At 38.6% G+C, this 25949-nt stretch overlaps 1 pseudogene; it reads left to right on the top strand.

Moving 5' to 3' along the window:
• Positions 1-19703: 19703 nt before the first annotated feature.
• Positions 19704-20680, top strand: LOC118898285 (annotated as a pseudogene).
• The last annotated feature ends 5269 nt before the right edge of the window (positions 20681-25949 follow it).

Genomic DNA, 25949 nt, shown 5'->3' with positions numbered 1-25949 from the left:
TATGTGATTTTCATGCTTAGATTGGGATTCAAGTATCCCATATAATCTGACAGGAAAATGCATAAAATGTGACATTCTCATTCTCATTCAAAAAAATTCTCATCACTAATGTGTCACTGCTTAAAATATTTATACATAAAATTGAAACTAGTGAATAAGTAAGTTAAAAGGAGTTTTGACATGAACACAAATGTTGACTTACCATTGACAGAAATGGAAAGGTAGAAAATTACATTCAAGTTACCATTTCCCAAACACTATGATACTGCATACAAAACTGCTAAATTTCATCTGTGTCCTGGCATCACTGCTCCCTAAATTTCTGTACAGCACACTTCAACTTCAGTCATGTCTACACTACTTTTTTGATGGCAGTTGGTTGATAATACTTGCTTTGCACATCATGAAATTCCCTACAGACATGTGGGTGTCGTGACTATTTAGATGGCAACATGTTGAAGTTAGAATGTCAGTATGGAGCCTGGTTTCTGCTTGTTTTTATGGTCAAGGAAGGAAATGAGGAAGACAGGGATTGTTTATTTGCTTTCAAGTCTTGCAAAATAGATGAGGATTTCCCAAACTGTGTTGTTAAAACATCAGTCTCACAGGATATTCCATGAAGAGTTCAATGGACAAATGACTTTGGTAAATGACAGGTAGCATGCCCCTTCTTAGAGATTCACAAGGCACATTAAAATATTAGACAACTCTTAGAAGTTTAATAGTAAAGATATGTGTTTCACTCTGTTTAACCAGTGTGCCCAGACTTACTTGATTATGGAAGTGAAGGGTGGCAATATATGCTATCCCAAAATATGTCACTTGGGCATAAGGATCATTTTGAGTTAAAGGCACCTGAAGAACAGCAGGGTGCTCTAATGTCCCTTTTTTCTTCCTGAAAACAGAAAATGAAACTTTCATGTGAGAGCTGCTCTCCCTAGGCCAGAAGGAAAGAAACATCCTTACCACCAGAGATGGGAGTTGAGGCTGAAAGAACTCTATACAGACAGACCTTGTTAAAATAATTATCTCCCTTTATTCTTCCCATTTATTTTAATTATTTTCCACAATTGCCTCTCTTTGTTCAACCTAGTATAAAAACATTTAGATTTTGCCTATTCTTTTGGGTCTTTGTTTCCTTATGAGGGCTCCTGTGTCATGTAAAACTTATACTAAATAAATGTATTTTTCTCCTGTTAATCTGTCTTATATCAATTGAATTCTCAAGCCCAGCTGGAGACCCTAAGAGCTAGGGGTAAAATTTTTGCCACCACTACAGAACCCATTTTATTTAATGCTTATTAGCAACCACTGAGAATGACTATCTTTTAGAACACACTATAGAAAATGCTGCATCAGAGAAAAGCAGAGAAGTTATTTTTGCAAATGTCTCCCATTTTAAACAGAAATTCTTACTTTACAAAACAGACAAATGATGGGATTATTATTCAATTTTCATGACCATACCACAGAATTATATTTTTTAAAAACTTCACTTATACATTTAAAATGAACTAATAAACTATCAGTTTGTTTTGATTAGTTAACTTATATGCAATTCTTTTAGAGAAAATAATAATTGGTCTTCTTAAAACCATCCAATGTCAAAATAATTCTTCCCAATCACACATGATATGGCCATAAAAAGTGAAGACTCCGGAATTCAATGACACATTAACTAACCAAGTCTTTTATTAAACACATTTATTAGAGTAACATGCACAAACTAAGCACTCAATAAATTCTAGTTGAATTGAACTGAATCACAGTATGCTTACTGGGACAAAACCTAAAAACAAATGAGGTACAGTCTTCTGCCCATGATGTGTGTTATAAAACAATTAGTACATTTGCAGTTGGTAAGTAGAGAAATTCTATCGGTGTAGAATGCAGAAGTTGTGTTGATTGAAACACAATTTTTTCCAAGGAAAGCCATAATAGTGGGGGAGAAGTAAACTCTTCAGCAGGAAAGGACAATGGTCTCTGCTTGGTAGCTGCACAGACAGGAGCCCTTTTGGTTCTATATTATTTCAAATGAGTGCCTGCACCCAGGATCCGTTCTCCAAAGAGGTGCACCCTAGCCTTTAAATGCTCTTCCTTTGCTCAGAACTACAGTTCCAGTTGCGTTGTCTCTATGTTAGCAAGCCAGCATTTTCATTTTATTTTGCCTGTGTATTTTTAATATCCCATGAGGCAACACCCCCACAGCTGTTTTGCCTTCAGACACCATTACTGTCTTGGTTAAAGCTCTGGTTACAAACTAACATAAGTTTTAAGTGGTCTGCCTCAATTTTATTTTCCCATAAGCCTTGTTATTTTTAGTACACGATTTTTTCTAATAGGAGGTTTTCCAGGAATATAAATTTCATGTCCTATAAAAACTCCTGCAGTTATAAATTACTCTCTTAAGTGAATGAATGAGTAGTATGTTTTGATTATACAGGCTGTTGTTAGGTTGTTTCTCTAACCCAAGGATGTTCGGGGAGGAGAGGAGTTGGGAGTTTAGCTCTGTTATGGCTTGAATGACTCCAATATCCTCCTCACCCTTCCATTTGCTCTCACTTAGACTTGTTTCCTATTTCTAGAAAAATCATGCCCAACTCAGGGTTTCTGTAGATACTCTCTTCCTCGTCATTTAAATCTCAGCTCAAAGGTCACCCTCTCGGAGAAATCTTTCCTGATCACCTTACCTAAGGCTATACTCTCCCAAACTTCTGTTCTATCACATTTCTATTTTTCATTGCCTTCCTAACACTTAACATTTCCTGATTTTTGTTTTTGGCTAGTTGGACCCATGAAAGCCTGGACTACATCTGCCTTTTTGACTAGAGAGATGAAGCAGGAGACCAGGGTGCTCACAGCTGGAGGAATGGGCATAGTGAGAAGGCCCTACCACATATAATCCACAGCCTAATTACCTACGTTTCTACTCTCATTTCATACTGCTTTCCCTTACAGCTTCTTATCACAGCCATAGCCATTCTCTGGAAATTTCAGAGGAACAACCAGTCTCCTAGCTTGATCTCAGGCCACACCCACTCCTGCTAGTTCTTTGATAAATCCCCAATGTCTAGAAGATCTTGGCTTCTAGGAGGCACTACAAAAATATTTCTTGATTACATGACATAATAGAAGAAAAAATACTAATTGACAAATTAAGAGATTTTTCCCTGGCCACTTAAAATAACCCTTAAATAGTTGAATCTAGTCAATTTGTTTTTTTTCTCCCCTGTGTTTCTGTGCTCACCATCTGATTGGCTCTCAAGGCATATAGATGAACAGATCTACCATAATTTAAAGTTCTTTTTGTTTTCTGTGTCTTCTTATGGAACATTCTGTTTTTTCTTCCCTGTTAGCTTTGTTGTTTTTCAAAAATCTGTATCATCTAAAGGCGATGGTATAAAAACAAGTAGAGTTGAGTCAATGGATGCCTTAATGACTCAAACAATCTGAGTACGGTATGTTCTAGTGGAAACACTTGCTTCAGAAGGGATACTAGATAACAGATTGAAGGATCTTAATATCCATATTCAGAGTATTTTCATGTCCATAGAGTCTTATATCTATTATTGGCATAAAATAAATGAAAGTAAATTTTAGTCTTTAGGATTATTCTTTTAAATATACCATAAAATTCAAATTTTCCCCTTTTTTCCAAATCCAAGCTCCAGTTTCAAAGAATGATTCTCCAGGGAAAAGAATTATCTCTATTCTAGATCTGTTAAATCAAAACTATGCTTCAGTTGGAATTCACATTTAGATAGTTTTTCCATAATAACAAAATCACTAATTAAGCCATAAGCATTTGAACCAGACAAATGGGTATTTTGGTCTACAAGGAACAAATGATATGAATATATATTTTAATTTTTTAATTAAAGTTATTATTTAGGTTGGTGTCATACAGCTACAATCACAGTCATAGATATGGGCACTAGTTTTAGTTGGTACATTTGTTCATTCACCTAACATCACTGAATAATATGAGTCATGATTATAATGTTCAAATTTAATACAGATGAATACTTCTATCTAATTAATATACAAAAGTTCAGGTACACACGTACTTTATTCTAGCTCAGCAGGAGCTTTAAGCCCCACCAGCTCCCATAGCTGCGCTACTGTCATATTTTAATGGGGCTACAAAGTCATTACCTTGTCTCACAACTGGGAAGAGACTTTGCTTCTCTGAATAGTAATTTCAAATGTAAACAATACCTTTAAAATAAAAATACTGGAACACTCTGAGCCTAGTGCAGCTGCAAATAAAAAAGATTAGAAAATTGAATGTTCCCAACTACAATGACAAATGAATTCACTATAGATGAAGCATTTTCTATTAACTGGTACCATGGGGACTAGATGACTTAGCTGTCAAGAAATTTCCCATGGGGTTGCTAGGCACAAATCAGTCCAACACTAATGAATCTCATCCTATTTACCTCACTTCTAAAACCATTATATAAATTGGTTCAATTCTGTATGGAGGATAAACACAGTTAGTGGGCTAAGGGATAAAAAAGGACAGGGAGAGCTTGGCGTTAACACACACTGGCAGTCTCACATACTTCTTGTTTACACTAGATCCACTACACAAATATAAGCTAATAAATAGTAGTCGTTATAATTATGTTGTGGTTGTTATTATTATTATTTGATGATGATGATAAGTAATGCTTATGCTGCTAAGATGTACCAGGCTTTGTTCTACTAAGTGCTAAGTGCTACGTTTGTCAACTCACTACTATAAGCTCCATTTTAGCAATAAAAGAGACGGGATTTGAAGAAGTTAAGTAACTTGTCAGGGATCACATAACCAATAAACAGCAAACCCTGAACTCCCTGCTGAAACTGAGCTGGACTCCGTGGAGCTCCTAGGCACAAAAGCCTTTCTGTGTCCCCCCATTTCTTGATTACAGGAAACAGGCTTCATTCAGCCTCCAAGACCTTCCCTGAGTTCCAACAGGCAGGTTCAAACAGTTGCTAATTAAACAAGGGAGGGGATGCAAAGACAAGGGAGGAATAGTCAAGAAACAATAGTGTAGCCTTGGGGCAGGGTCCTGGTCCCCCCCCCCCCCCCCCCGCAAGGGATATACATAAGAATATCTTAGAGCTGTTTCGAAGATACTGAAGCACTCCCTATGTGGGAAAAGTTAACTGTATGCTGCCCACAAGCACGCAGACCCCAGACCCATTGGAACCAGAGGTTGATGACGATGACTCCCAGTTACTTCACCCCCAACCAATCAGAAGAATGTCCACGAGCTGATCACAACTTCTTTGAACCATTGCTACAAAACTCCTCACTATCCTCTCCAGGTCAAGACACAGTTTTGAGGGCATTAGCCTGCTGTGGCTCCCTTTGCCTGGCAAAGCAATAAAGCTATTCTTTTCTACTTCACCCAAAACTCTGTCTCCAAGATTTAATTCAGTGTCAGGGTACAGAGGCTGGATTCAGCATCACTACTCCAACTCCAAAGTCTGTCTTCCTTGCTATCATAATATATAACTGCATTGCACAGATTATCATTAAAATGTAATAGGGGTAAAAAGTATTTTTCCTTCTAGTGATGTCAGGGCATGTGCTTTGCCCTTCTCAATGGATTAAATATAAACAGGTATAATAAATATCCTTACTCAATTGCATGGTTTTCATGCTCTTGGAAAAATGAGATTAAGTTGATCTCTAAGGTCCTTTCCAGTTCTCCAATTCTTCCTGACTTTCATCCTGAAGGTGTTTTGCTATAAGCAAGTCAATTTCTTCAACCACACCAGAAACAGAGAGCCATCATCCTGCTCCATGCAGGCTTCATCATCTATTGATAGAATAGACTGCTGTTGTGAAAATTACCTGCCTCCCCTACACTGCAATATTTTCTAAAATTCCAGACATTTTAATTTTCTTGTGTTTTCTAAAGTGCAACACTATCTCCTTGTGTATTTCCAAAGTTCATGGGTCAAACTGTAAGGAAGGTGAAATCTGGCCACTGACAGAGCCTATGAAGTACCTCTAGAAGGCTTAGATAAGGGTAAATAAGGCCACAAACTAAGAGACAAAGAGGTGGTCAAGGTCATAGGCCTCTGACTATTGATTCATGGATAGAACAAATTCAAAAAGAGTTGTTTACAGAATGCTCTCAAAGCCTCTGTGGCTCTGTAAATCAAATTTATCTTTAATAACTCCTTTAAATCCAATAAATATTCAGTTGTTTCAGTTGTTACCTCCTAACTGAAAATCAATTACTCAGTTTAGTGAGGTTTTGTCACTTGGTCTGATCTACCTGAAAACATGCAAGGCCAGCAAAGTCATGGTCAAGGAGACAAGCCCTGGTAATTGCCTTCTTCTGCCCTCTCTGTAGATAAAAAGGCTTAAAAAAAGTCACTGATGTGGAGAAATGGTCCATTTTTTAAATTGAAGTATAACATATTATAAAGTGTACAAATTTGAAATATACAGCTCAGTGGATCTTTACATATGTATAACCCTCTTTTAATTGCTACTCTTATAATCACACTGGAGTCTAGGACATCTCCAGCACTACAGAAGGTTCTCTTGTGCCCCCTCCAGGTCAATGTCCCCCACCAAGGATAACCACTATTCTAACCTTTATCCTCATGCATCCATCTTGCTTGTCTTTGAACTTTTAAAAATATGGAACCATATAGATATAGTGTGTATTCTTTTGCCTCTGACTTCTTTTACTCAACATTGTTTTTAAAATTCAGCTATGTTGTTCCTTGGTCGATAGCTCATTCTTTTTGATTGTTATGCAGGTATTCTATTCTATTCTGTAGAAGGATATTTAAGTTGCTTCTAGTTTGGGGCTATGCTGACTAATGGCAATAATGAACATTCTCATACAAATAATTTCTGTTGGGTAATGGCCAGGACTGAAATCGCTGGACCATAGTGTAGGTATATATTTGCCTTTAGTAGATATTGCCAAACAATTTTCCAAAGTAATTGTGCCAATTTGATGGCTACCAGCAGTGTATAAGAGTTCCAGTTGCTTCATATACTTGGCTGGTGTATCGATTTTAAAATTAGCTGAGGACAAGAACCATTCTCATATTTGCTTATGATCTCCATAGTTCTAGTCATTCCACAATTCCAACTATGGTCTTTATTTCCCAGAATTAAAGCAACCAGAAATGTTTGTTCAGATAGTTAATCTGAACATCAGTGAAATGGAGAGAATTCTTTTTTCTTCAGATCAAATATAAACATTTTCTGATCAAACGTCCAATGGAGAAAAAAATGAGGTTTCTACTGGATGTGTATGCAAGATTTTTACACTTCCTTCTTTAGCAGATGTCTGTGTATTTGAGCAGGCTGTCTGACAATGGCTTTCCACAAGAATTAAGCAATTAGATTATTCTATTTTTTTCCTTTGCAAACAAATTTGCCTTTAGCCAACACAGTGGGGAATGAGAGCTCCTCCTTCATAAAGGGAAGTCCTGCTTTATCCCATTCATCTTCATTAGCTGTCACAAGGGCTAATGTAAGAAAGTTCCACTTTCAGCAATTTATTCTTGAACCAATTTGATTATGAAGTTTGTGCACAAAAGGCCCATTTGTCAAAAATATAGAATGTACATGGTTGGGAGATAGAAGGTTTTAAGGAAGTGGCAGATAAATAAAACATTCTCTGAAATTAGCACAGATATGTCTGTGCTGCCTCACATTAATCTAAGAGAAAACAGACACTGTATTTCTCTAAAATTCTTACAAAATAATTTGCTTTCCCCTGGGATATGTCATGTAAAAAATGTACGTATATCAATCCTACTCAGCTTCAGTTATTATTCTTCAAGAGAAGTTTATGACCCTCCTTCCTCAAAGTCTGATTATTGATTACATCTAGACATTCTTTCATATGCAACATTTTTTGCCATAAAAAGTGTCTAAGACCAGTCTCCTAGATGATCAAGCAAGTCAGTTCTTCAGATGTCTGATGTCTCTTCATTCTCTATTGCCATTTCTGAAGAAACTCTTTGCTTCTATAAGTACAAACACAACCTCTCCAAAAGCTTCCTCTTTTCATCTTCTCTTATAAATTTGAGTCTCACCCCATGAACTTCGTGAAATCACCTAATATAAAACAGAGCCACAGAAATTGCTTTTCTTTAGTCCAAAGCCCTTTTATCTTTGGAAAGATTGTGTACCAAAATGCCACGATGGACTTATTTTGGGTCATCATGCTGGAATCCCTAATTTGTCATCTTTCAACTCCAGAGTGTTTTCATGGGCCTCTCTGCTCTACTCTATCTTCACCTGCTTCTCTCTGATTTCCTGGCCCTCTACACTTCCACCTTTCTACCAGCTCCTTCTTATCTTCACTTAAATATCTTCACTTAAATATAAACCCCATTTTTCAAAACAAAACAAATTCTCTACCCTCATCTCCCTCTTCAGCCCCTGTTCTCTCTCACCCTTCCACGGCCAAATTTCTTGAAAGGGTTGCCAGGATTCTATTTTCTCACTTCCTAATCAGCTCTCAGTCTACTCAGATTTTTCTTCTGTCCTCACCACTCTATGCAAAGTTTCACTCTATGACAATGTTCATCATTAACATCATCATTGCTAAATCCAGTTAATAATTTTTAGACCTTACATTTCTTCACACTCAAGAGAACAACTGACCATTCCCTCCTCTGGAAATACTTGTTCTGCCTGGCTTTGTGGCATGACTGTCTCCCGGTTTTTCCTTCTGGTTACACACTCCCTTTTCCTTTACAGCCTCCTATTCCTCTACCTACCCCTTAGAAGTTGGTATTCCCAGGGTTCCCTGCACCTTCTTCTATTCTCACACCACACCTACTCCCCAGACATTCCCATCCACTCACATGAATTAAATTCCCAACTAGAGCACTCCACTTCCCATAGAGTAGTGGGGACAAATGCAACATGGATTTCGAGGTAATAGGGAGATGAGAGGATAGAAACCTGCCAATCTTTTCAAGAAATACCCTTATGTAAGTAACTTTCAAATCTCTCTCCTGAATTCCAGACCTGTTAAGCTAATTCCTACATCTTCACTCAAACTCATTGTCTTCCCACCCCTCCTCAACACTTGCTTCCAAATTTCAATGAATGGCATCACTATCCACTCAATAAGTAAACCACAGTCTGAATGATCTCATTGTCTCCATCTTCTCCCTCATCCTTCCCAGTCACTCAAGTTGTGTTAATTCTAATAATAACAAGTAATATTTTATTGAGTGATTACTATGTGCCAAGGGCTGTGCAAAAAGCTTTTACGTGCATTATGTAGTTGAATTCTTTATTATTCCCATTTTTAGAGATGAGGAAACTTGACCTTAGGGATGTTAGCTAACTTGCCAAGTTGTTCACCTAAAAAATATGAAGTGAAAATTCAGAAAGCCATAGTTTTTAACTATTATGCCTCCTAAACATTTTTCAAATCTGCATAGCTACATCCCTAAGATAAGTCATTGTCATCATTCATTCATATTCTTTCTCTCTCTCTCTCCACCTTGCTTGGATTTCTAAAACAGACTTTTAACATATCTCCTTGAATTTATTCTGCCTCTATTTCCACACCAAAAGGAAACTGTCAAAACATAAATCTAATCAAGTCATTCCCTGCTTCAAAATCTTTTAATGGTTTTTTATTGTCCTCAGCGGAAAAATTCAAACTCCTTACCATGGTTTACATGGTCCTGTGATTGGACCTCTTCACTATGTCTCTTGCCACTCTGCTTACCCTATACACCAGCTGCACCAAACTTGTTTCACGTGTCCCATGAATTCTAACCACAAGGCCATCAGACTATTTTCTCTGTATGAAATAATCTGCCACACCTACCCCATTGTCTGTGGCTAGATCCTATATTTCCTTCAGTTTGTCATTTCCCCCATCCTCAGCAGACAGGTCAGACTCTTCAGCTATGTGTCCCCACTGTACCTTATACTTCCTCTACTACTCTTTATTTTAATTATTTATTACAATTGTTTTCTTTTCTTAATTTTAAACTCTTTGAGGACAGAGGTAATGTTGCCCATTTTCCATCACATTTCAGTGCCTAGCACAGTGCCCAGTACAGAGTATCTATCCAATAAATATGTATTGGATAAATTAAAAATTCATTAATTAATTGCTATTATTCCCTATTTTCTCCCTCCAGAAGTAGTTACCTCTCCCAAAAAAAGTTATCTGTTTGCCTCCATCAGCAACTCCTGACACCTAATTTTCCATATATCCATGCACTGTGCAAGACATTTCAAGAGGTACACAGATGACGAAGATAGAGTCGCTGCTGACAAAGTCCCAAACAGCTGGGGAAAAAAAGATAAAATATGATTAATTCCAGCAGGATTATGGGTGGTGTCATTTGAAATGAAGCTTTAAGATGGGTAGAATATCTATAAATGGAGATGGAGGCAGGGCTCCTAAATATAAACAGAGTCTTAGGAAGACAGCAAAGCTAGAGAATAATGCCTATGAAAACTTGACTAGCAAGGACTGGGAGGAGTATGAGTAATCTAGAGCTTAGGGAATGACAACCGGGAGTAGATAAACCAGAAAGATATTTTGGAGTCATATCATGAAAGGCCTTGACACCAAGGGAAGAACTGTATACATATTCATTAGTCAGTGGGGAGCCGACAAACAGTTTCAGCAAAAGAATGACATGACTGGAGCTGGGTTTTATGAATATTTTCTCCCAAGATGTGCAGAATAGACTAAGGCAGGAAGACACTAGAGGAGGGAAAATTCCCACACTTCATCAAATCAAGTTCAAAAATCAATGGTGGGGGGGGGCGATGAATTGAGAGATTGGGATTAACATATATACACTACTATATATAAAATAGATAACTAATGAGAACCTACTGTATAGCAAAAGAAAAAATCATGATATCGCTTATATGTAGAATCTAAAAAAAGGTTACAAATGAACTTATCTACAAAACAGAAATAGAGTTACAGACGTAGAAAATAAACTTATGGTTACTGGGGGGGGGGTAAGAGGGGGAGGGATAAATTGGAAGACTGGGATTGACATATATACACTACTATATATAAAATAGATAACTAATATGGACCTACTGTATAGCACAGGGAACTCTACTCAATACTCTGTAATGGCCTCTATGGGAAAAGAATCTAAAAAGGAGTGGATGTATGTATATGTATAACTGATTCACTTTGCTGTACACCTGAAACTAACACAACATTGTAAATCAACTATATCCCAATAAAAATTTTTAAAAATCAATGGTAAGAAGCACCATTGTTTGATTTAGCACTGAAAAGGGAACATAAATGTCCAAGATGGAGAACCTATTAAGAAACCGAAAGTGAGGAATGTGGTCTCTGCTCTTGAGGAGCTTCTACTGCAGTAGCAAAAGCAGAGAGTGTGATAAAGAATTAAAGTGTGATGGGGGAAACACAGAATGGAAGAACAAACAAGAGTCTAAAACTTGGCACTGGTCTAGGAAGGCAGAAAAACCTTTCCTACAAAACTGAAATACAAAGCAATTCTTATACAAATTGGTAGTCTGAATCACACTATCAGTGTGATCCAAAATATCTCAGAGAATTTAAGAAAAAGGACAAAAGAGACACCGTAGAGTTGGAATTTATACAACTTGGCAAACGGTTTGATGTGGTGGGGGATAAAGGAGAGAGAGAGGGCAAAGTGACTAAAAGTTTATCCACAAGGACCAGGCAGACAGAGAAGTCAGGAGTAGATACTGTTCAGGAAGGGACATGAGTGTAGTTTTGTACAGCTTGCACGTCAATTTTCCACTGGGATACCCAGGTGAAAGTTTATAACAGGAAAATGGAAACGCAGATTAAGAATTTAGGATTACATTGTTAAAAAATCAAATCCTGTATGTTGTTGCTTATTGGCTGGATACAAATGCACAGAAAAATCTGTATAATAACACATGTCCCACCCTCTAAACCCAAGAGACATAGCAGATGTTGTAAGAGTAGATGTTGGTGGGGAGAGGAAATTTCATGTTTTACTCTTTATATATTTATGTTATTTGAATTTTTATAATGATCATGTGCTCAAGTATTCTGTAATTTTATAATCTTTGATTTAAAATATTTGGTGCTAGAGACATACATCGTGATATCCCTGGCATAAAAATGATAGTAGAAAATGCAGGAGAGGATACAACTGGACAAAGACACAACTATAAAAAGATAAAATAAGTGGTCTAAGGATTAAGCTTGGAAACATAGAGTTAGAAGAAGACAAGACCAACGAACGAAGAAAATATCTGTCCAAAAAGTAAATGGAAAACAAAGAATATGAAACATCACATAAAATAAAAGAGAAGTTGGGGGAGGAAAACAGAAACAAATTACTATGTGTCACGGGTTCGAGCCCTGGTCTGGGAAGATCCCATATGCCGTGGAGCAACTAGGCCCGTGAGCCACAATTGTTGAGCCTGCGCGTCTAGAGCCTGTGTTCCGCAACAAGAGAGGCAGCGATAATGAGAGGCCCACGCACCGCGATGAAGAGTGGCCCCCACTTGCCGCAACTGGAGAAAGCCCTCGCACAGAAACGAGGACCCAACACAGCCATGGATAATAAATAAGTAAATAAATAAAATTTTAAAAAAAATTACTATGTGTCAGACACTGCGTTAATGACAGAACAGAGATAGCTGTCATTTACTGAAGATTCCTTATTCATCAGAAACATGCTCAGAACTTTATAGTAATAATTTCATTTTATATTCCTAAGAAACCTGAAGGTATATATAAAAGTTCTCATTTGGAGATGTGGAAACTAAGGCTCAGAGAGGTTCAAATTTAAGATTTCATAGCTAGTTTAGTTGAAGAGTCCAAGTTCAAAGCCGGTTCTAAATTCAGAGACCTTGCTCGGAGTTCTGGCCATTTGCTTTTACTTGGAAACAAGGAGTATCAAAAGCTATACAGAAGTAGTGAAAATGATAACTAACAGAAGAGGATTAAATTGAGTGTTTATAAAATACTTACTGATTTTTGTGACCAGTATTTCTGAGACCCACATTTCAGTGAGTGAAGGGAGTGAAATCCAACCACAAGAAAGTAAAATGCAAATAAAGCCTTGGCAGTTACAGGAGTAAGAGTAATTTTTTAATGTGCCATTAAAGAGAGGATTGTTTATGGTTAAAGAAGTAAGAGAGGGGGCACAATTAATGAAGTGATGTCCTGGAAGAAGAGATGGGGTCATACCATAGATGGAAGGTCTAGGCTTGGAAGATATTGCATCCTGAGAGACAGAAGTAAGAAAGAGAAAGAGAGAATGAACCTCAGTGGAATGAATTGAGAGCTTCTACTGATGACTTCAAACCAGACAGGCTAGTATAGAATTGGAGGCTTGAGGAATATGGAGAAGATTTTAAACAATCACTGTGAGAAATATGATAGAAAGTCAACAACAACCTGTGATCAAAAAGTTGCTGAATGGTAGAATGAAGCTGAAAGTAGCAGGGATATTATAGGTACATTTATCCAGATTTTTAACTTTATTTTGCAATATACAATAGTCTAATACTCTAGGGAGTAGCCTATAGGACTTAAAAAGTTCATCGTTACAAAATAGGTGGTAAAGCCAGAAATCAGATATGGATCTAGAGTTTATCAGGCTTTAAATGAAGCCCTTGTTCTGTAACTTGCTACCTCTGTAGTGTTGGGAATTTTATTTCACCTCTAAGTCTCAAATTTTAAGTCTGAGGAATCAAGACAGTAACAGTGCCTATCCTCCTAATTTGTTGTGAGAAAAGAGTATTTGCACAACAGAGTATTTAGCACTCAATATTACAATAAAAATTAAGTAAAGGGAGAACTGAGAGAAGTATATCAAAGGACTAAAAGAAAAGATGAGGTCAGGAGCTAGTTAAGGATGAATGATGGAGTAGAAGAGGAAAAAGACGAGGTCATGGTTAGAAGAGGAAATTTCAAAATTTGAGATCTTGCAGGCAATGCAGTTTTTTTGTTTGTTTTTTTTTAAAAATTTATTTATTTATTTTTGGCTGTGTTGGGTCTTCGTTTCTGTGTGAGGGCTTTCTCTAGTTGCGGCGAGCGGGGGCCACTCTTCATCGCGGTGCGCGGGCCTCTCACTATCGCGCCTCTCTTGTTGCGGAGCACAGGCTCCAGACGCACAGGCTCAGTAGTTGTGGCTCACGGGCCCAGTTGCTCCGCGGCATGTGGGATTTTCCCAGACCAGGGCTCGAACCCGTGTCCCCAGCATTGGCAGGCAGATCCTCAACCACTGCGCCACCAGGGAAGTCCCGGCAATGCAGTTTTGACTGATGTTTGACTAAGTTCAAACCAGGTAATTAAGTAATGTTTTTTAATGGAGGCCACTGGAACTGAGGCATCTAAGAATCTGGAAAGGGAGTATAAAGATGTTCCCAAGGGAGGTGCTTCAGGACTGGTAATAGAAAGAGAGATCAGTGATGCAGTAAATCCTTAAGAATGGTAGGAAAATCTCTATATGTTGTTTATAGGTGGCTGAGACAAGGAATAAGAAAAAAATGATGTAAAGGAAACTCAAAACAAGAAATTATTAAGGGAGAGCAAAGAATATATAAATTGTCTTTCTGGAAATAGAACATAAGAAAAGTATTGTCAAGAATTTTGAAGGGTTCTGAGATTTAACCCTACTTGCAAGCAGCAAATTAGCTGTCACACACAGCTTCATGGGTACTGGCAGAAGAAACAAGATTCCTTTATATCTATACATATAGATATATATAGATACAGATATCTAAAGATATATAGATAGTTTTATAGCAATAGTAGTAGCCAGAGTATTATCATTTTCTTGTGTCATTTCAGGACATGCAATTCCCTCATGGGGATATGAAAAGGGCAACACCTGCACACTCAGCAGGTTGGAAATGCAAAAGAGGAACCCTGAGCTTTGGGAACCCAAACCTTTTGTGATGAGCCTGCCCTTTGTTCTGAAGGGAGACACTATCTTATCTTCCAAGGCTGTTTGCTATACAAATATCCTTGAAAAGATAGTCTAGACAAAGGCAGCCAGTGCCTCTACTCACAAGATATGCAGAAACACAAGAGACCTGTGGAAAACTGTCTCCTAATATGTATTTTCTACTGGAAAGGAAATATTACCAGACAAAAAAACAGCTTTTAATTAATGCAAGGAGATAAAATTAGAGTCACCATAGTTATACAAGTTTAATGTCTTTTCATGACAATTCCTTCTCCTAGGGATTTTTTTTCTTTATACTAGTATGTTAGAGCTTGGGGCTTCTTAGAGACTTCTACCTCCTTGGTTCCCACACTCACTCTCACCTATAAGACTCAGTGTTTCGCAGGCTCCCTGTCTATTTATTCAGTGACTAAAATCATAAAGCATGCTGCTTCTAATTGTAGAAAAGTTATTTGCTACTTACAGAATTCTGGCATTGATATATCACTCCCTTCTACTATTTGTTCATTTGTGTATTAATTACCCCCAGCTCTTAGGCTCTCATAAGAAACACATTTCTTGAAAACTTCCAAAACTGACATGGAAATTCTGTTTATCTGAGAGTTAATACAAAAGACTAGAACTGAGTTGTATATGCTTCTTCATGAAGTGAACGACTAGGGATGGTGGAAATTCAGAAAAAGAAAGCATTATTATACATTTGAAAAATCACATATTAAAAGCAACCTACCAGCATCTTCTTTGATCATATAAAATATTTAAAATGATTCCACAGCAACTGAACTTACCTGTAAATAATTTTACCCATGTGATACCATGAGTTTTGAGCTTTGCAAAACACAGCATTTTTCACTGCATAATACCAGAAAATCCCTGAGAAAGTGAAGGTTTGGTCACAAATCCCTATATAATCTGCTTTGTGAAAAACATCTGGGTTTTTATGATCATCTGCTGCTAAGCACTGAATGGGCCCAACGTCTAAAAGATTGACAGTGTTTTACTTTTTATTTGGAACAATACTGTCAGCTCCTGTTATATTTCTTACCCTTCCAGAAAAAGGCTAAGAATAAAAATTAAACTTTATAATTTCCTTTAGGCAAGGGCAGTTTCCTTTTTATACAGGCAATAATAATGGCAACTGTTCCCATAACCTGACATAGTATGCCAGGTGTCAGAGAAAAACCAGACCCTGACAGTAGTTTAAACAATAAAAAAAGATTGTTATTCAGGACTACTGCAATAGGAGAAAAAATATCTCAATATAGAACTGGGCTCCACTCTGAATGCAACAAGTTAAAAACTGGAATTTATAGCCTAGGAGAAGAGTAGAGGGGTCTGTGGATGAAAAATTAACTCAGAGGGTAGCATAATTCTTGCTACACCAACCTAACAGGATTCTTGCTGAAGGCAGGTAAGGGTGATCAGACATCACCAGGGAGATGGTGGGTGATGAGAAATTTGATCACCTGTCAAGAGTGATCAGATATCAAGAGTGGAGTATTCTGGCTAAACTGACTTGACAGAATTCTTGCTAAAACTAGACTTTACAAGGATGGAGACAGAGGCCGAAGGGTCAGGTTAGTCGAGCAGAGGGCTCAAAAGAGCATGACTATAAAGTTTGGTCAACGAGAGAATCGTCACAGTCACTCACTTCACCCTCACAATAATACCTTAAGGCATATGCTGTTAATTTCCCATTTTAAAGATGTGGAAACTGAGGCACAGAGAGGTTAACGACTTGCCCAAGGTCCCATGCCTGGTAGGATGTAAAACCAGGGTTTTTTTTTTTAATTGAAATATAGTTGAATTACAATATTATATTAGTTTCAGGTGTACAACATAGTGATTCGATATTTTTATAGATTACGCACCATACAAAGCTACTACAAAATTATGGACTATATTCCCTGTGCTGTACATTACACCCATGTGACTTTTTTATTTTATAACTGGTCATCTGTACCTCTTAACCCCTTCACCTATTTCGCCCATCCCACCCACCCCCTCCCCTCTGGCAACCACTACTTTGTTCTCTGTATCTGTGAGTCTGTTTCTGCTTTTAAAGCCAGGATTTGAATCCCGGCAGTCTGGTTTTAGACTTTGTGTGCCTTGCAAGGACGGTACTACTAATAGTGACATTTATTGAGCAATGACCATGTTCCAGTCACGGGGCTAATTGATTTGCATGCTTGATCTCACAGAAGTCTGAAAACAACTCTGTAAATTTGGTTTTACTATTATTCCCATATTACATATGACAAAACTGAGGCTTCAGGAGGTCAACATAGGTCATATAGCAAGTAGCAGTGGTCATATAACTATTGGGAGCAAAGGTGGGATTTAAACCCAAGGGTTTTTTTCTTTTTTTTCACTCCAGAGCCCATATTCCTAGCTTTCTCTTTCTAATCTTTTTTTTTTTTTTCAGTTATTAAATATGTATAGGGCTTCTAGTAGGCACTGTGCAAGCAGTAGGGCTATAAGAGCAGGAAAGACCAACCCTGCCTTCCCAGAGTTTAGTCTATGGGAAAGATAAGCAACCTTTGGCAATTGCAATCTAGAAGAATAGATGCTGAATAGGACTAGTTACAGGTGCTGTGAGAGTAGAGAAGAGGCACCTAACCCTGGTTTGAGGGACTAGAGTAGGCATCTCAGAAGTCACAGAAGGCATGGAGAGCAAGCAACATCTAAGCACAGGTCTGTCTCACCAAAAAAAAAAAAAAAATGTGGAATGGGCAGGGGTTGGCCAGGTGGCTAAATTGAGGGAAATGTGTTCCACGCTGAGGAAAGAGCCTATGCAAAGACTTCAAGGTCAGTATGAACAGAGCACAGGGCGAAAAGGAACACACTGTGATGTGCTGGAGAGGTAAGAAGGGATAGGATCATGAAGGGTCTTGCTGGCCAGTGATGAAATTCACACTTAATTCTAAGAGCAGCAGGAAACCAATGAAGAGTTCAAGCAGGAAAATAACATGGTTCAATTTGCATACTGGGATGACCTCTCAGACTGCATCATGAGGACTAGTTATCTGGAAGGAGAGCTAGACTGATAGAAGGAAGGCCAATTATGAGATGGTCAGGAATACAGACAAGTGGGCAAGTGGAAGTTACAAGAGTGAGACATAAGTGGTTTTGAAAGTGATTTCCCAAAGTAATTCAAAATTTCTAGGACTTGGGACTTCCCTGGTGGCGCAGTGGTTAAGACTCTGCCTGCCAATGCAGGGGACACGGGTTCAAGCCCTGGTCGGGGAAGATCCCACATGCTATGAAGCAACTAAGCCCGTGAACCACAACTACTGAGACCGCCCGCCACAACTACTGAAAGCCCGCACGCCTAGAGCCCGTGCTCCGCAACATAGAGAAGCCACCGTGATGAGAAGCCCGCATGCCACAACGAAGAGTATCCCCCGCTCGCCAAAACTAGAGAAAGCCCGCGCACAGCAAAGAACACCCAATGCAGACAAAAATAAAATAAATTTATTAAAAAAAAAAAATTTCCAGGACTTGGTAATCGGTAGGGCTGTCAGAGGAGGAATCAGATGACAAGCAGATATGCAGCTTGGAAATCTATTCAAAAAGGAAGGCAATATAAGAGAAACAGCAGGCTTAAGAGGGAAAATAATTATTTCTGTTTGAGAAATGCTGAGCTGTATGTGCTCATGAGACACCCAGATGGACAAGTTGCTTGCGTGGATGGTAAGATTGGAGCTCAGGAAGTTCTGGAGATAAAGATGTGGGAACCATCCTCATGCAAATAATAGTTAAAGCATTAGGGCTTATGGGATCACCCAGAGAAAGTGTGCAGAGGAGGGAGGAAAGTAAGAATGGGAGACCAGTCTTTAAAAGTTAAAAGAGAAGATTTCCAAGAGACTGAGAAAGACTGGCCTGAAAGATGGGAGGAAAGCCAGGTGTGGGCATCACAGGGGTCAGGAGAAAAGATTTCAAGAAGGAAGGAGGGGGGCTTCCCTGGTGGCGCAGTGGTTGAGAGTCTGCCTGCCAATGCAGGGGACACGGGTTCGAGGCCTGGTCTGGGAGGATCCCACATGCCGCAGAGCAACTAGGCCCGTGAGCCACAATTACTGAGCCTGCGCGTCTGGAGTCTGTGCTCCGCAACAAGAGAGGCCGCGATAATGAGAGGCCCGTGCACCGCGATGAAGAGTGGCCCCCACTTGCCACAACTAGAGAAAGCCCTCGCACAGAAACAAAGACCCAACACAGCCAAAAATAAATAAATAAATAAATAAAAATTTAAAAAAAAAAAAAAAAGAAGGAAGGAGGGACCACCATGTCAAATGCTGAAAGGACAAGTAAAAGAGGACTAAAATTAGGTCCCGTGGGTTCACCAAAAGAATAGATTTTTGTAGCTTACAAGAAGCTGCTAGAAGACAACTACACTCCTGTCTTTTATAGAGCTTTGAAGAATTTATGCTCATCTCCTGAGTTTGGGGGATGTGTATGAGTGAAGGCCTCAGGGAGCAGCAAGAGGAGAGAGTGAGAGTATTCAGATTAAAAAGGAGTTTGGAGGTGGTCCAGTGGTTAGGGCTCTGGGCTTCCACTGCAGGGGGCATGGGTTCAAACCCTGGTCAAGGAACCAAGATCCCACACGCCTTGCAGTGCAGCCAAAGAATCACGAGACAGCTTGCTTCCTCTACTCTGCTCTTCACATGTGTGAGGATACAACCGTGGTCGGCCACCTGCAAACCAGAAGAAGGGTCTCGCCAGCACCCAACCATGGTGCCTCCCTGATCTCAGACTTCCAGCCTCCAGAACTCTATGGGAAAGCAGAACCACCAAAAGGAGTGATGACCAGCGATCTCATGAGAAGTCTGGATTTTATTTCTCATGCCTCAGGACATCCAGTTGGGAACGCCACACCAGCTCCTGGGATCAGACTTTCATCCACTTAATACCCCTGTTTGCCTGAACTACTAGAGCCAGTCCTAGCTAACCACGAATGGCTACCCAGAGGAAACACCTGGTGAAAGATTTCAATCCTTACATCAATCCTTACATTTCAATCTTTACCTGCTATATCTGTAGAGGGTATCTGATCAAGCCAACTACAGTGACGGAATGCCTCCATACCTTCTGTAAGACTTGTATTGTCCAGCACCTTGAAGACAGCAATGATTGTCCAAGGTGTGGCAACCAGGTTCATGAGACAAACCCATTAGAAATGTTGAAGTTGGATAACACATTAGAGGAAATTATATTTAAGTTTGTCCCTGGACTACGAGAATAAGAACTTGAGTGGGAGTCTGAATTTTGGAAGAAAAACAAGCCTCAAGAAAATGGACAAAATAATACTTCAAAAGTTGACAAACCTAAAGTAGATGAAGAAGGTGATGAAAATCAAGATGATAAAGACTATCACAGAAGTGACCCACAGATTGCTATATGTCTAGATTGTTTACGAAATAATGGACAATCGGGACAATGTAGTAAAGGGTTTAATGAAGAAATTCATTTGGTGTTCTACACATGTAACTGTGGGAACTATTAAAAAATTTCTAAGTTTAAAACTAAAACTTCCAAGTTCTTATGAGTTGGATGTGCTGTGCCATGGTGAAATTATGGGGAAGGACCATACTATGGAGTTCATCTACATGACAAGATGGAGACTAAGAGGCAAAAACTTTCGTTGTCTGAACTGCTCAGCTTCACAAGTCTGCCCTCAGGATGGCCCTTTGTATCAGTCATACCCCCATACCCCATGGTATTGCAGTATCGACCAAGAATTGATTTTGGTTAGACTACAAGGCCTAGATTCCACTGAACGAATCCTGCACTATGTGTTTACTCATCGACAGACTGCACAGTGAATGGTGTGTGGACTGGAGGGACACAACCAGATTTTCAGCATGCGAATAAGGCCGTTGTCTGTCTCTAGATTGTCAGTTGCATTTATGTTGTTTCTATTAAGAGCAAACCAAGTGCCATTCTGCTACTGAACCATCTGCATAAGGTATCTGTGCTGTCTCACGGTGTACAAGTCATGGTTGAAATCAGTTAGGTGTGCAGCCACGATTCAGTCTTCTGAATATTTTGCTTGCCTGTTCTAAGACTGTTCTAATGCTTGATTACACTAGTAATATGGCTCAATCTTTGTGGTGTTGCTGTTTTCACATACTTACTATTTGATTAATTCTTGTTTAAATAGAGTACTGTACAAGGAACTAATAATTATTATAACTTGAAATTATTCTGTATGGGAAATATATTTAGAAAAGTGGTCCTTGAGCCACTGTCCTGTTTTAAAAAAAAGGAGTTTGGAGGTCAAAGCAAGGACACAAGCACTGCCTGGAAGCAAACTTGTGTAGAGGCTAATACTGTGCGGGTTGTCTAGATTGGGTTTACCTTCTTTGCCTCATCAATAAAGCAGGTTGTTGTGAGGTTTAAGAGAGCTAATTGGTGTAATAGGTTTAAACAATGCTTGGTACACAATAAGCATACTGTGTTAGCGCCTCTTAATATCTCTTTATTTTCTGGGGTCTCTGTAAACCTTCAGAATTCTGATGAAATCTTTGAGAAGGTGAGCCCCTAGTACCAACTGAGATTGGATTCTCTCCAATCTGGCAAAAAAAATTTAAAAAGTGTTTAGAGGTAGACTTATGCTGATCCAAAAGAAAAAGGGGGGAAGGGTAGAGAGGACTGGCTATGTCACTACAGGAAGCAGTGAAGTCTGTGAAAATAGACCAGGCCTTGGAAACTACCTGTGGCCCACAACCTAGTTTATAAATAAAACAGCCACACCCATACTATTACGTAGTGTCTATGGCTGATTTCGTGCTACAATAGCAGGGTTGAGTAGTTGCAACAGAGACAGTATGGCCCTCAAAGCTTAAAGTATTTAGTATCTGGCCCTTTACAAAAAAAGTTGCCAACACTTGGTATAGTCAATACTTTCAAAATATTATGAAAGCACTATAGAGAAAAAAGTTAAAGCACTTGGTAATTTAATTTACTGTAAATTCTATATAAATTAGTTGTATGACTTGGCTGCTCAAAAGTGAAATTAAACCATAGTTGGATTGCTACAAATATAGGATCCAGAATGATGGAGGAGATAGCTGACCAAGTTGGAAATATTATGCTGAGCTAGAAGCAGTACTATTGCAATCTAGAGCAGCACTGTCCAAAAAAACTTTCTGCAAAGATGAAAATGTTCTTAAATCTGCACTGTCCAATACAGTAACTACCAGCCACCTGTGGACACTGTTTGAATAAGGAACTGAATTTTAATTGTATTTAATTTTAGCTAATTTAATCACATGTGACTAGTGGCTACCATAGTGGATAGTGCAGATATAAAGTGTTCAGCATCACAGAAGTACTTGTGTAATAAAAAGAAAACAATTTAATTCAATAGACCTTTTTAGTACTTTGTTCTGGGGATACAAAAGCAAGATTCAATTAAAATATAGCAAGTATATAGATGCCCACAAAACTAAAATACATGAATATGAATGCCATTATGATAGATAAAAACTGAGTACCCAGTATGTGCCAGGATTTAGGCAAAGTTCTCAACATTTACTATTTTATTTAACCCTTCAAGAAATCGGTGAAATAAATAATTATCATCCTAAATTTCATATTTTAACAAAGCACTGAGCACTAAAAAAGATGAAATATGCAAGATCACAAGTGATAATTGAGTTTCAAACATAAATCTGCCTGACTCTCACACCAAAGGTTCTTTCTACATAACAAAGAACGAATTATATATCGTAGGAATACAAATAAGGGAGAAATGTATTCTGCTTTTAGAGGGTCAGACTTCTGGGATAGGGAGAGCCAAACATAGCTAGGGAGGATAAGAGATATTTAAGCTGAATCTTGAAAGAGAAGGAGTTCTCCATAAAGATAAAAGGAAAAGACCATTCAAGGCAACGGGGAACAGCATGAGGAAAAGACACAGAGCTGTTGAAGGGCCCAAGAGTTGTGGGTAGAGCATGGGATCATGACCTTCAGTAGATTACTTTTTGTGTTCCTTCTATATGCTACATACTGCTATACTATATACACACATTATCCTAAGCATTGTGGAACGTAAGATAAAACAAATGATCAAGACACAATCCCTGCTTTTCACAAACACATAATGTAATAAGAGGAGACTAACAAATATACAACCAGGCTGGTTGAGATACTAGAGTTACAAATTACCCTGAAAGATCAGGGATTGAGCCTCTAAATCATTGGAATGTGATAAAGCCTCAGAGTAAGTAAGCTTTAGGTTTGTATCAAGTATAAGACACTAACAAGGATGGCAGGGGAAAAAAACCAACCAGAATGGTCAATGTAATGCTAACAGAAGGAATTTGTAAGGAATTGGGAGATGTCTAGTCTGAAAAAAGTCAAGGTGAGAAGCACATGACTTCTATCTTTCAACGTATGAAGGAACATCATGGAGCAAAAAGACCAATCTTACTCTATATGACCCTAGATAGTTCTACACAATGAAAATTTTGCTAGCAGATGACAGGATTCTCTCCTTGACTGAACTTTGGTCTGGCTTCTCTGCGTTTTCTTTTTGTCTAGATCCAAACTTGGGCTCTATCCTTGGCCCATTTAGTCCAGTGTTAGCAAAAATAGTGCTGGGTCTGTTTAGTGAAAATTCCCCACCCTTGATAGCTGATCAAATTCCTGACCCATCACCCCTGTAGGGGTGGAAAACTTTTCCTTCTTCCCTCTAGGTTTGTTGGCTGGTCTAATAATAAAATTGACATAAGACAGATTAACAGGAGAAAGACAATTCTAATTTTGCACATACAAGAGCCCCATAAAAATATGAGACTCAAAGATGGGACCAAAGCAGACAACTTTTTTATACCTTTCACACAAAGAAACAGTAAATCTGTGAAGAATTGAAAAAACAAAGTATAGGCTTGGGGTAGTAAATTAGTGAAGAAGTTAACAGTTTGCTTTTATAGTCTTCTCAGCCCTTAATTCCCTCTCTCTGGTGATGAGGACACCTTTACCCTCCTGGTACAGGAAGGGCACCTTTCACATGGGAGATTTATTTCCTTTTTTCAGGGGGACAAAGAAGGGTCAGAGTGTGTTTCTTGCACCAACTGTTTCTCAAGTAACTTTAATTCAAAACGATCAGTATGCCCAAAATGACATATTTTGGAGTGGCATATTCTGCTCCCCTTTGCCCTCAATATATTATCACCCTGCCTTGCCTGCAGCAAGAATCCTATCAAGTCAGTTTAGCCAGAATCCCCCTTATCCTTGATGTTCCCTGTTGGTAACTTTTATCCACTGACCCCCACTCTGCTCCTTGTCTATAACACCCATTTGTCCTTCTTATATCTGGAATTGAGCACAATTCTATACTGAGGTCTGTCTTTCCCTATCACAATAGTTCCTGAATAAAATTTGCCTTCACCAGTTTAATTTCTGTTCAGATGATTTTCTTTGACACAGAACAGTCTGGAAATGTCACGAGTTGCCTCAGGAAGACATCTATCTCTAGAATAGTCCAAGAAGAGGCAGTGGAAAGATAGTAACCATAGAGGTTGTCCAGAGACACTGCTCTAGATTCAGAGATGATCTTCTGCCCCTGATATTCTGGGATTCTAGCATAGAGCTGGCATCAACATTCCACTAATTTTTCTTGTAGCTCAACTGCAATCACTTTTCTGATCAGTTCTTCAAATTGAATCGGAGATTGTGTATATTTATTTGCAATAATTTAGAAGTATAATTTGTTATTCAGGAAAGAAATTCATTCTATTCTCCAAATTTTTTATCCTGGTGAATCTCATTCTGATACTAAAAAAGAGTTGCTCTAACTTAAATGATGCTGTCAGATTCTATACTTTAGAAAGCAGCACCCAGGATCTCTGGACTTCAAACCCAAGATATTGGCCTTTTTAGGACAATCTCAGACCCCCTAAACAAAATGTCTAATATAATATGCATTCTGAAGTAATAAATTAGCATTTCTTTTCAAGTACTTTATAATTCAGACTTTTCACTAGTCCATAATTTTAGCCTTCTCTCATGTTCCCACACTCCCTTTGCTGATTTATCTGCCTGTCTCTAAGATCCATTCAGCACCCTTCCTCTGCCCTGCATGGAGGCTGATCCATGCAATAGTACTTCCCAGGTTCCCTTGACAAGGTTCTTGTTAGGTTTAGCCAATGGGAGGCACTGGTGGGAAAACGGAAAAAACTTTCTCTTTGTCTCTCTCTCTCTCTCCTCCTTCTTTTCTTCTCTCCCTCCTTTTCCCTCTCTCTGATTTGGATCGTATTTCCAGCAGCAACTTGTCTCTTCTGTGGTCCTAGCTCCTGCCAGTCTGCCTCACCATGGTTACTGCTCCCACCAGGTTGCCTGGCCCCTGGAGTCCCGTACCCACTACCTTCTCCCTTTGTCCCTCCAGCAGTGGGGTGACCAGGATACAGCTCCTGTTTTTGCTAATCTCTGGCTTGACTCTCTGTCCCCTCCACTCTGTGTGTGTTTGGGGAGCAGAGGGGTAAAATATACAGAACATAATGTCCGCTTTATTCTTTAACTTCTCCAATAACTTCGTATCTGAAAACCAGTTTCCTATACTAAATTCTGTTAAACTACCTCTGTGTTTCTATTTTCCTGGCTGGATATCACCCCATTCTCTAATTTAACAGAGGTTTTGTATAATTCTAAAGTGTGGGTTTAAATATTGAGTAGAAATCACCAAAAGAAGCTGTATTAATTTAAAGAAAACCTGTTTTTTCACTTGGTCTGCATTTTAAGTGATGGCTTTTGTAGCCTCCTCTCTTCCTACAAATCTAGTTTAAAGTACCTCTCCACAACACAAAAGTAGCCATTGCATCATCTTATACTTGAACACTTATTACACCTTGAAGTGTCAGAGATTTCGTTTTGGATTCTCCTATTAGACTTTAAATCCAATTGAATTAATACAAATCCTTCAATAACAAAATCTATTTGGAAAATCACTCACAGGAATCCCTTTATCTCTTTTATTTTATTTTCCATTCTTATTTTTTTCCTGCCTATTGCCTTTTTCC

This window comes from Balaenoptera musculus, chromosome 7 (genome assembly GCF_009873245.2).
Source record: "Balaenoptera musculus isolate JJ_BM4_2016_0621 chromosome 7, mBalMus1.pri.v3, whole genome shotgun sequence".
NCBI classification, from domain to species: Eukaryota; Metazoa; Chordata; class Mammalia; order Artiodactyla; family Balaenopteridae; genus Balaenoptera; species Balaenoptera musculus.
This window is presented reverse-complemented; position numbering and strand designations above follow the sequence as displayed.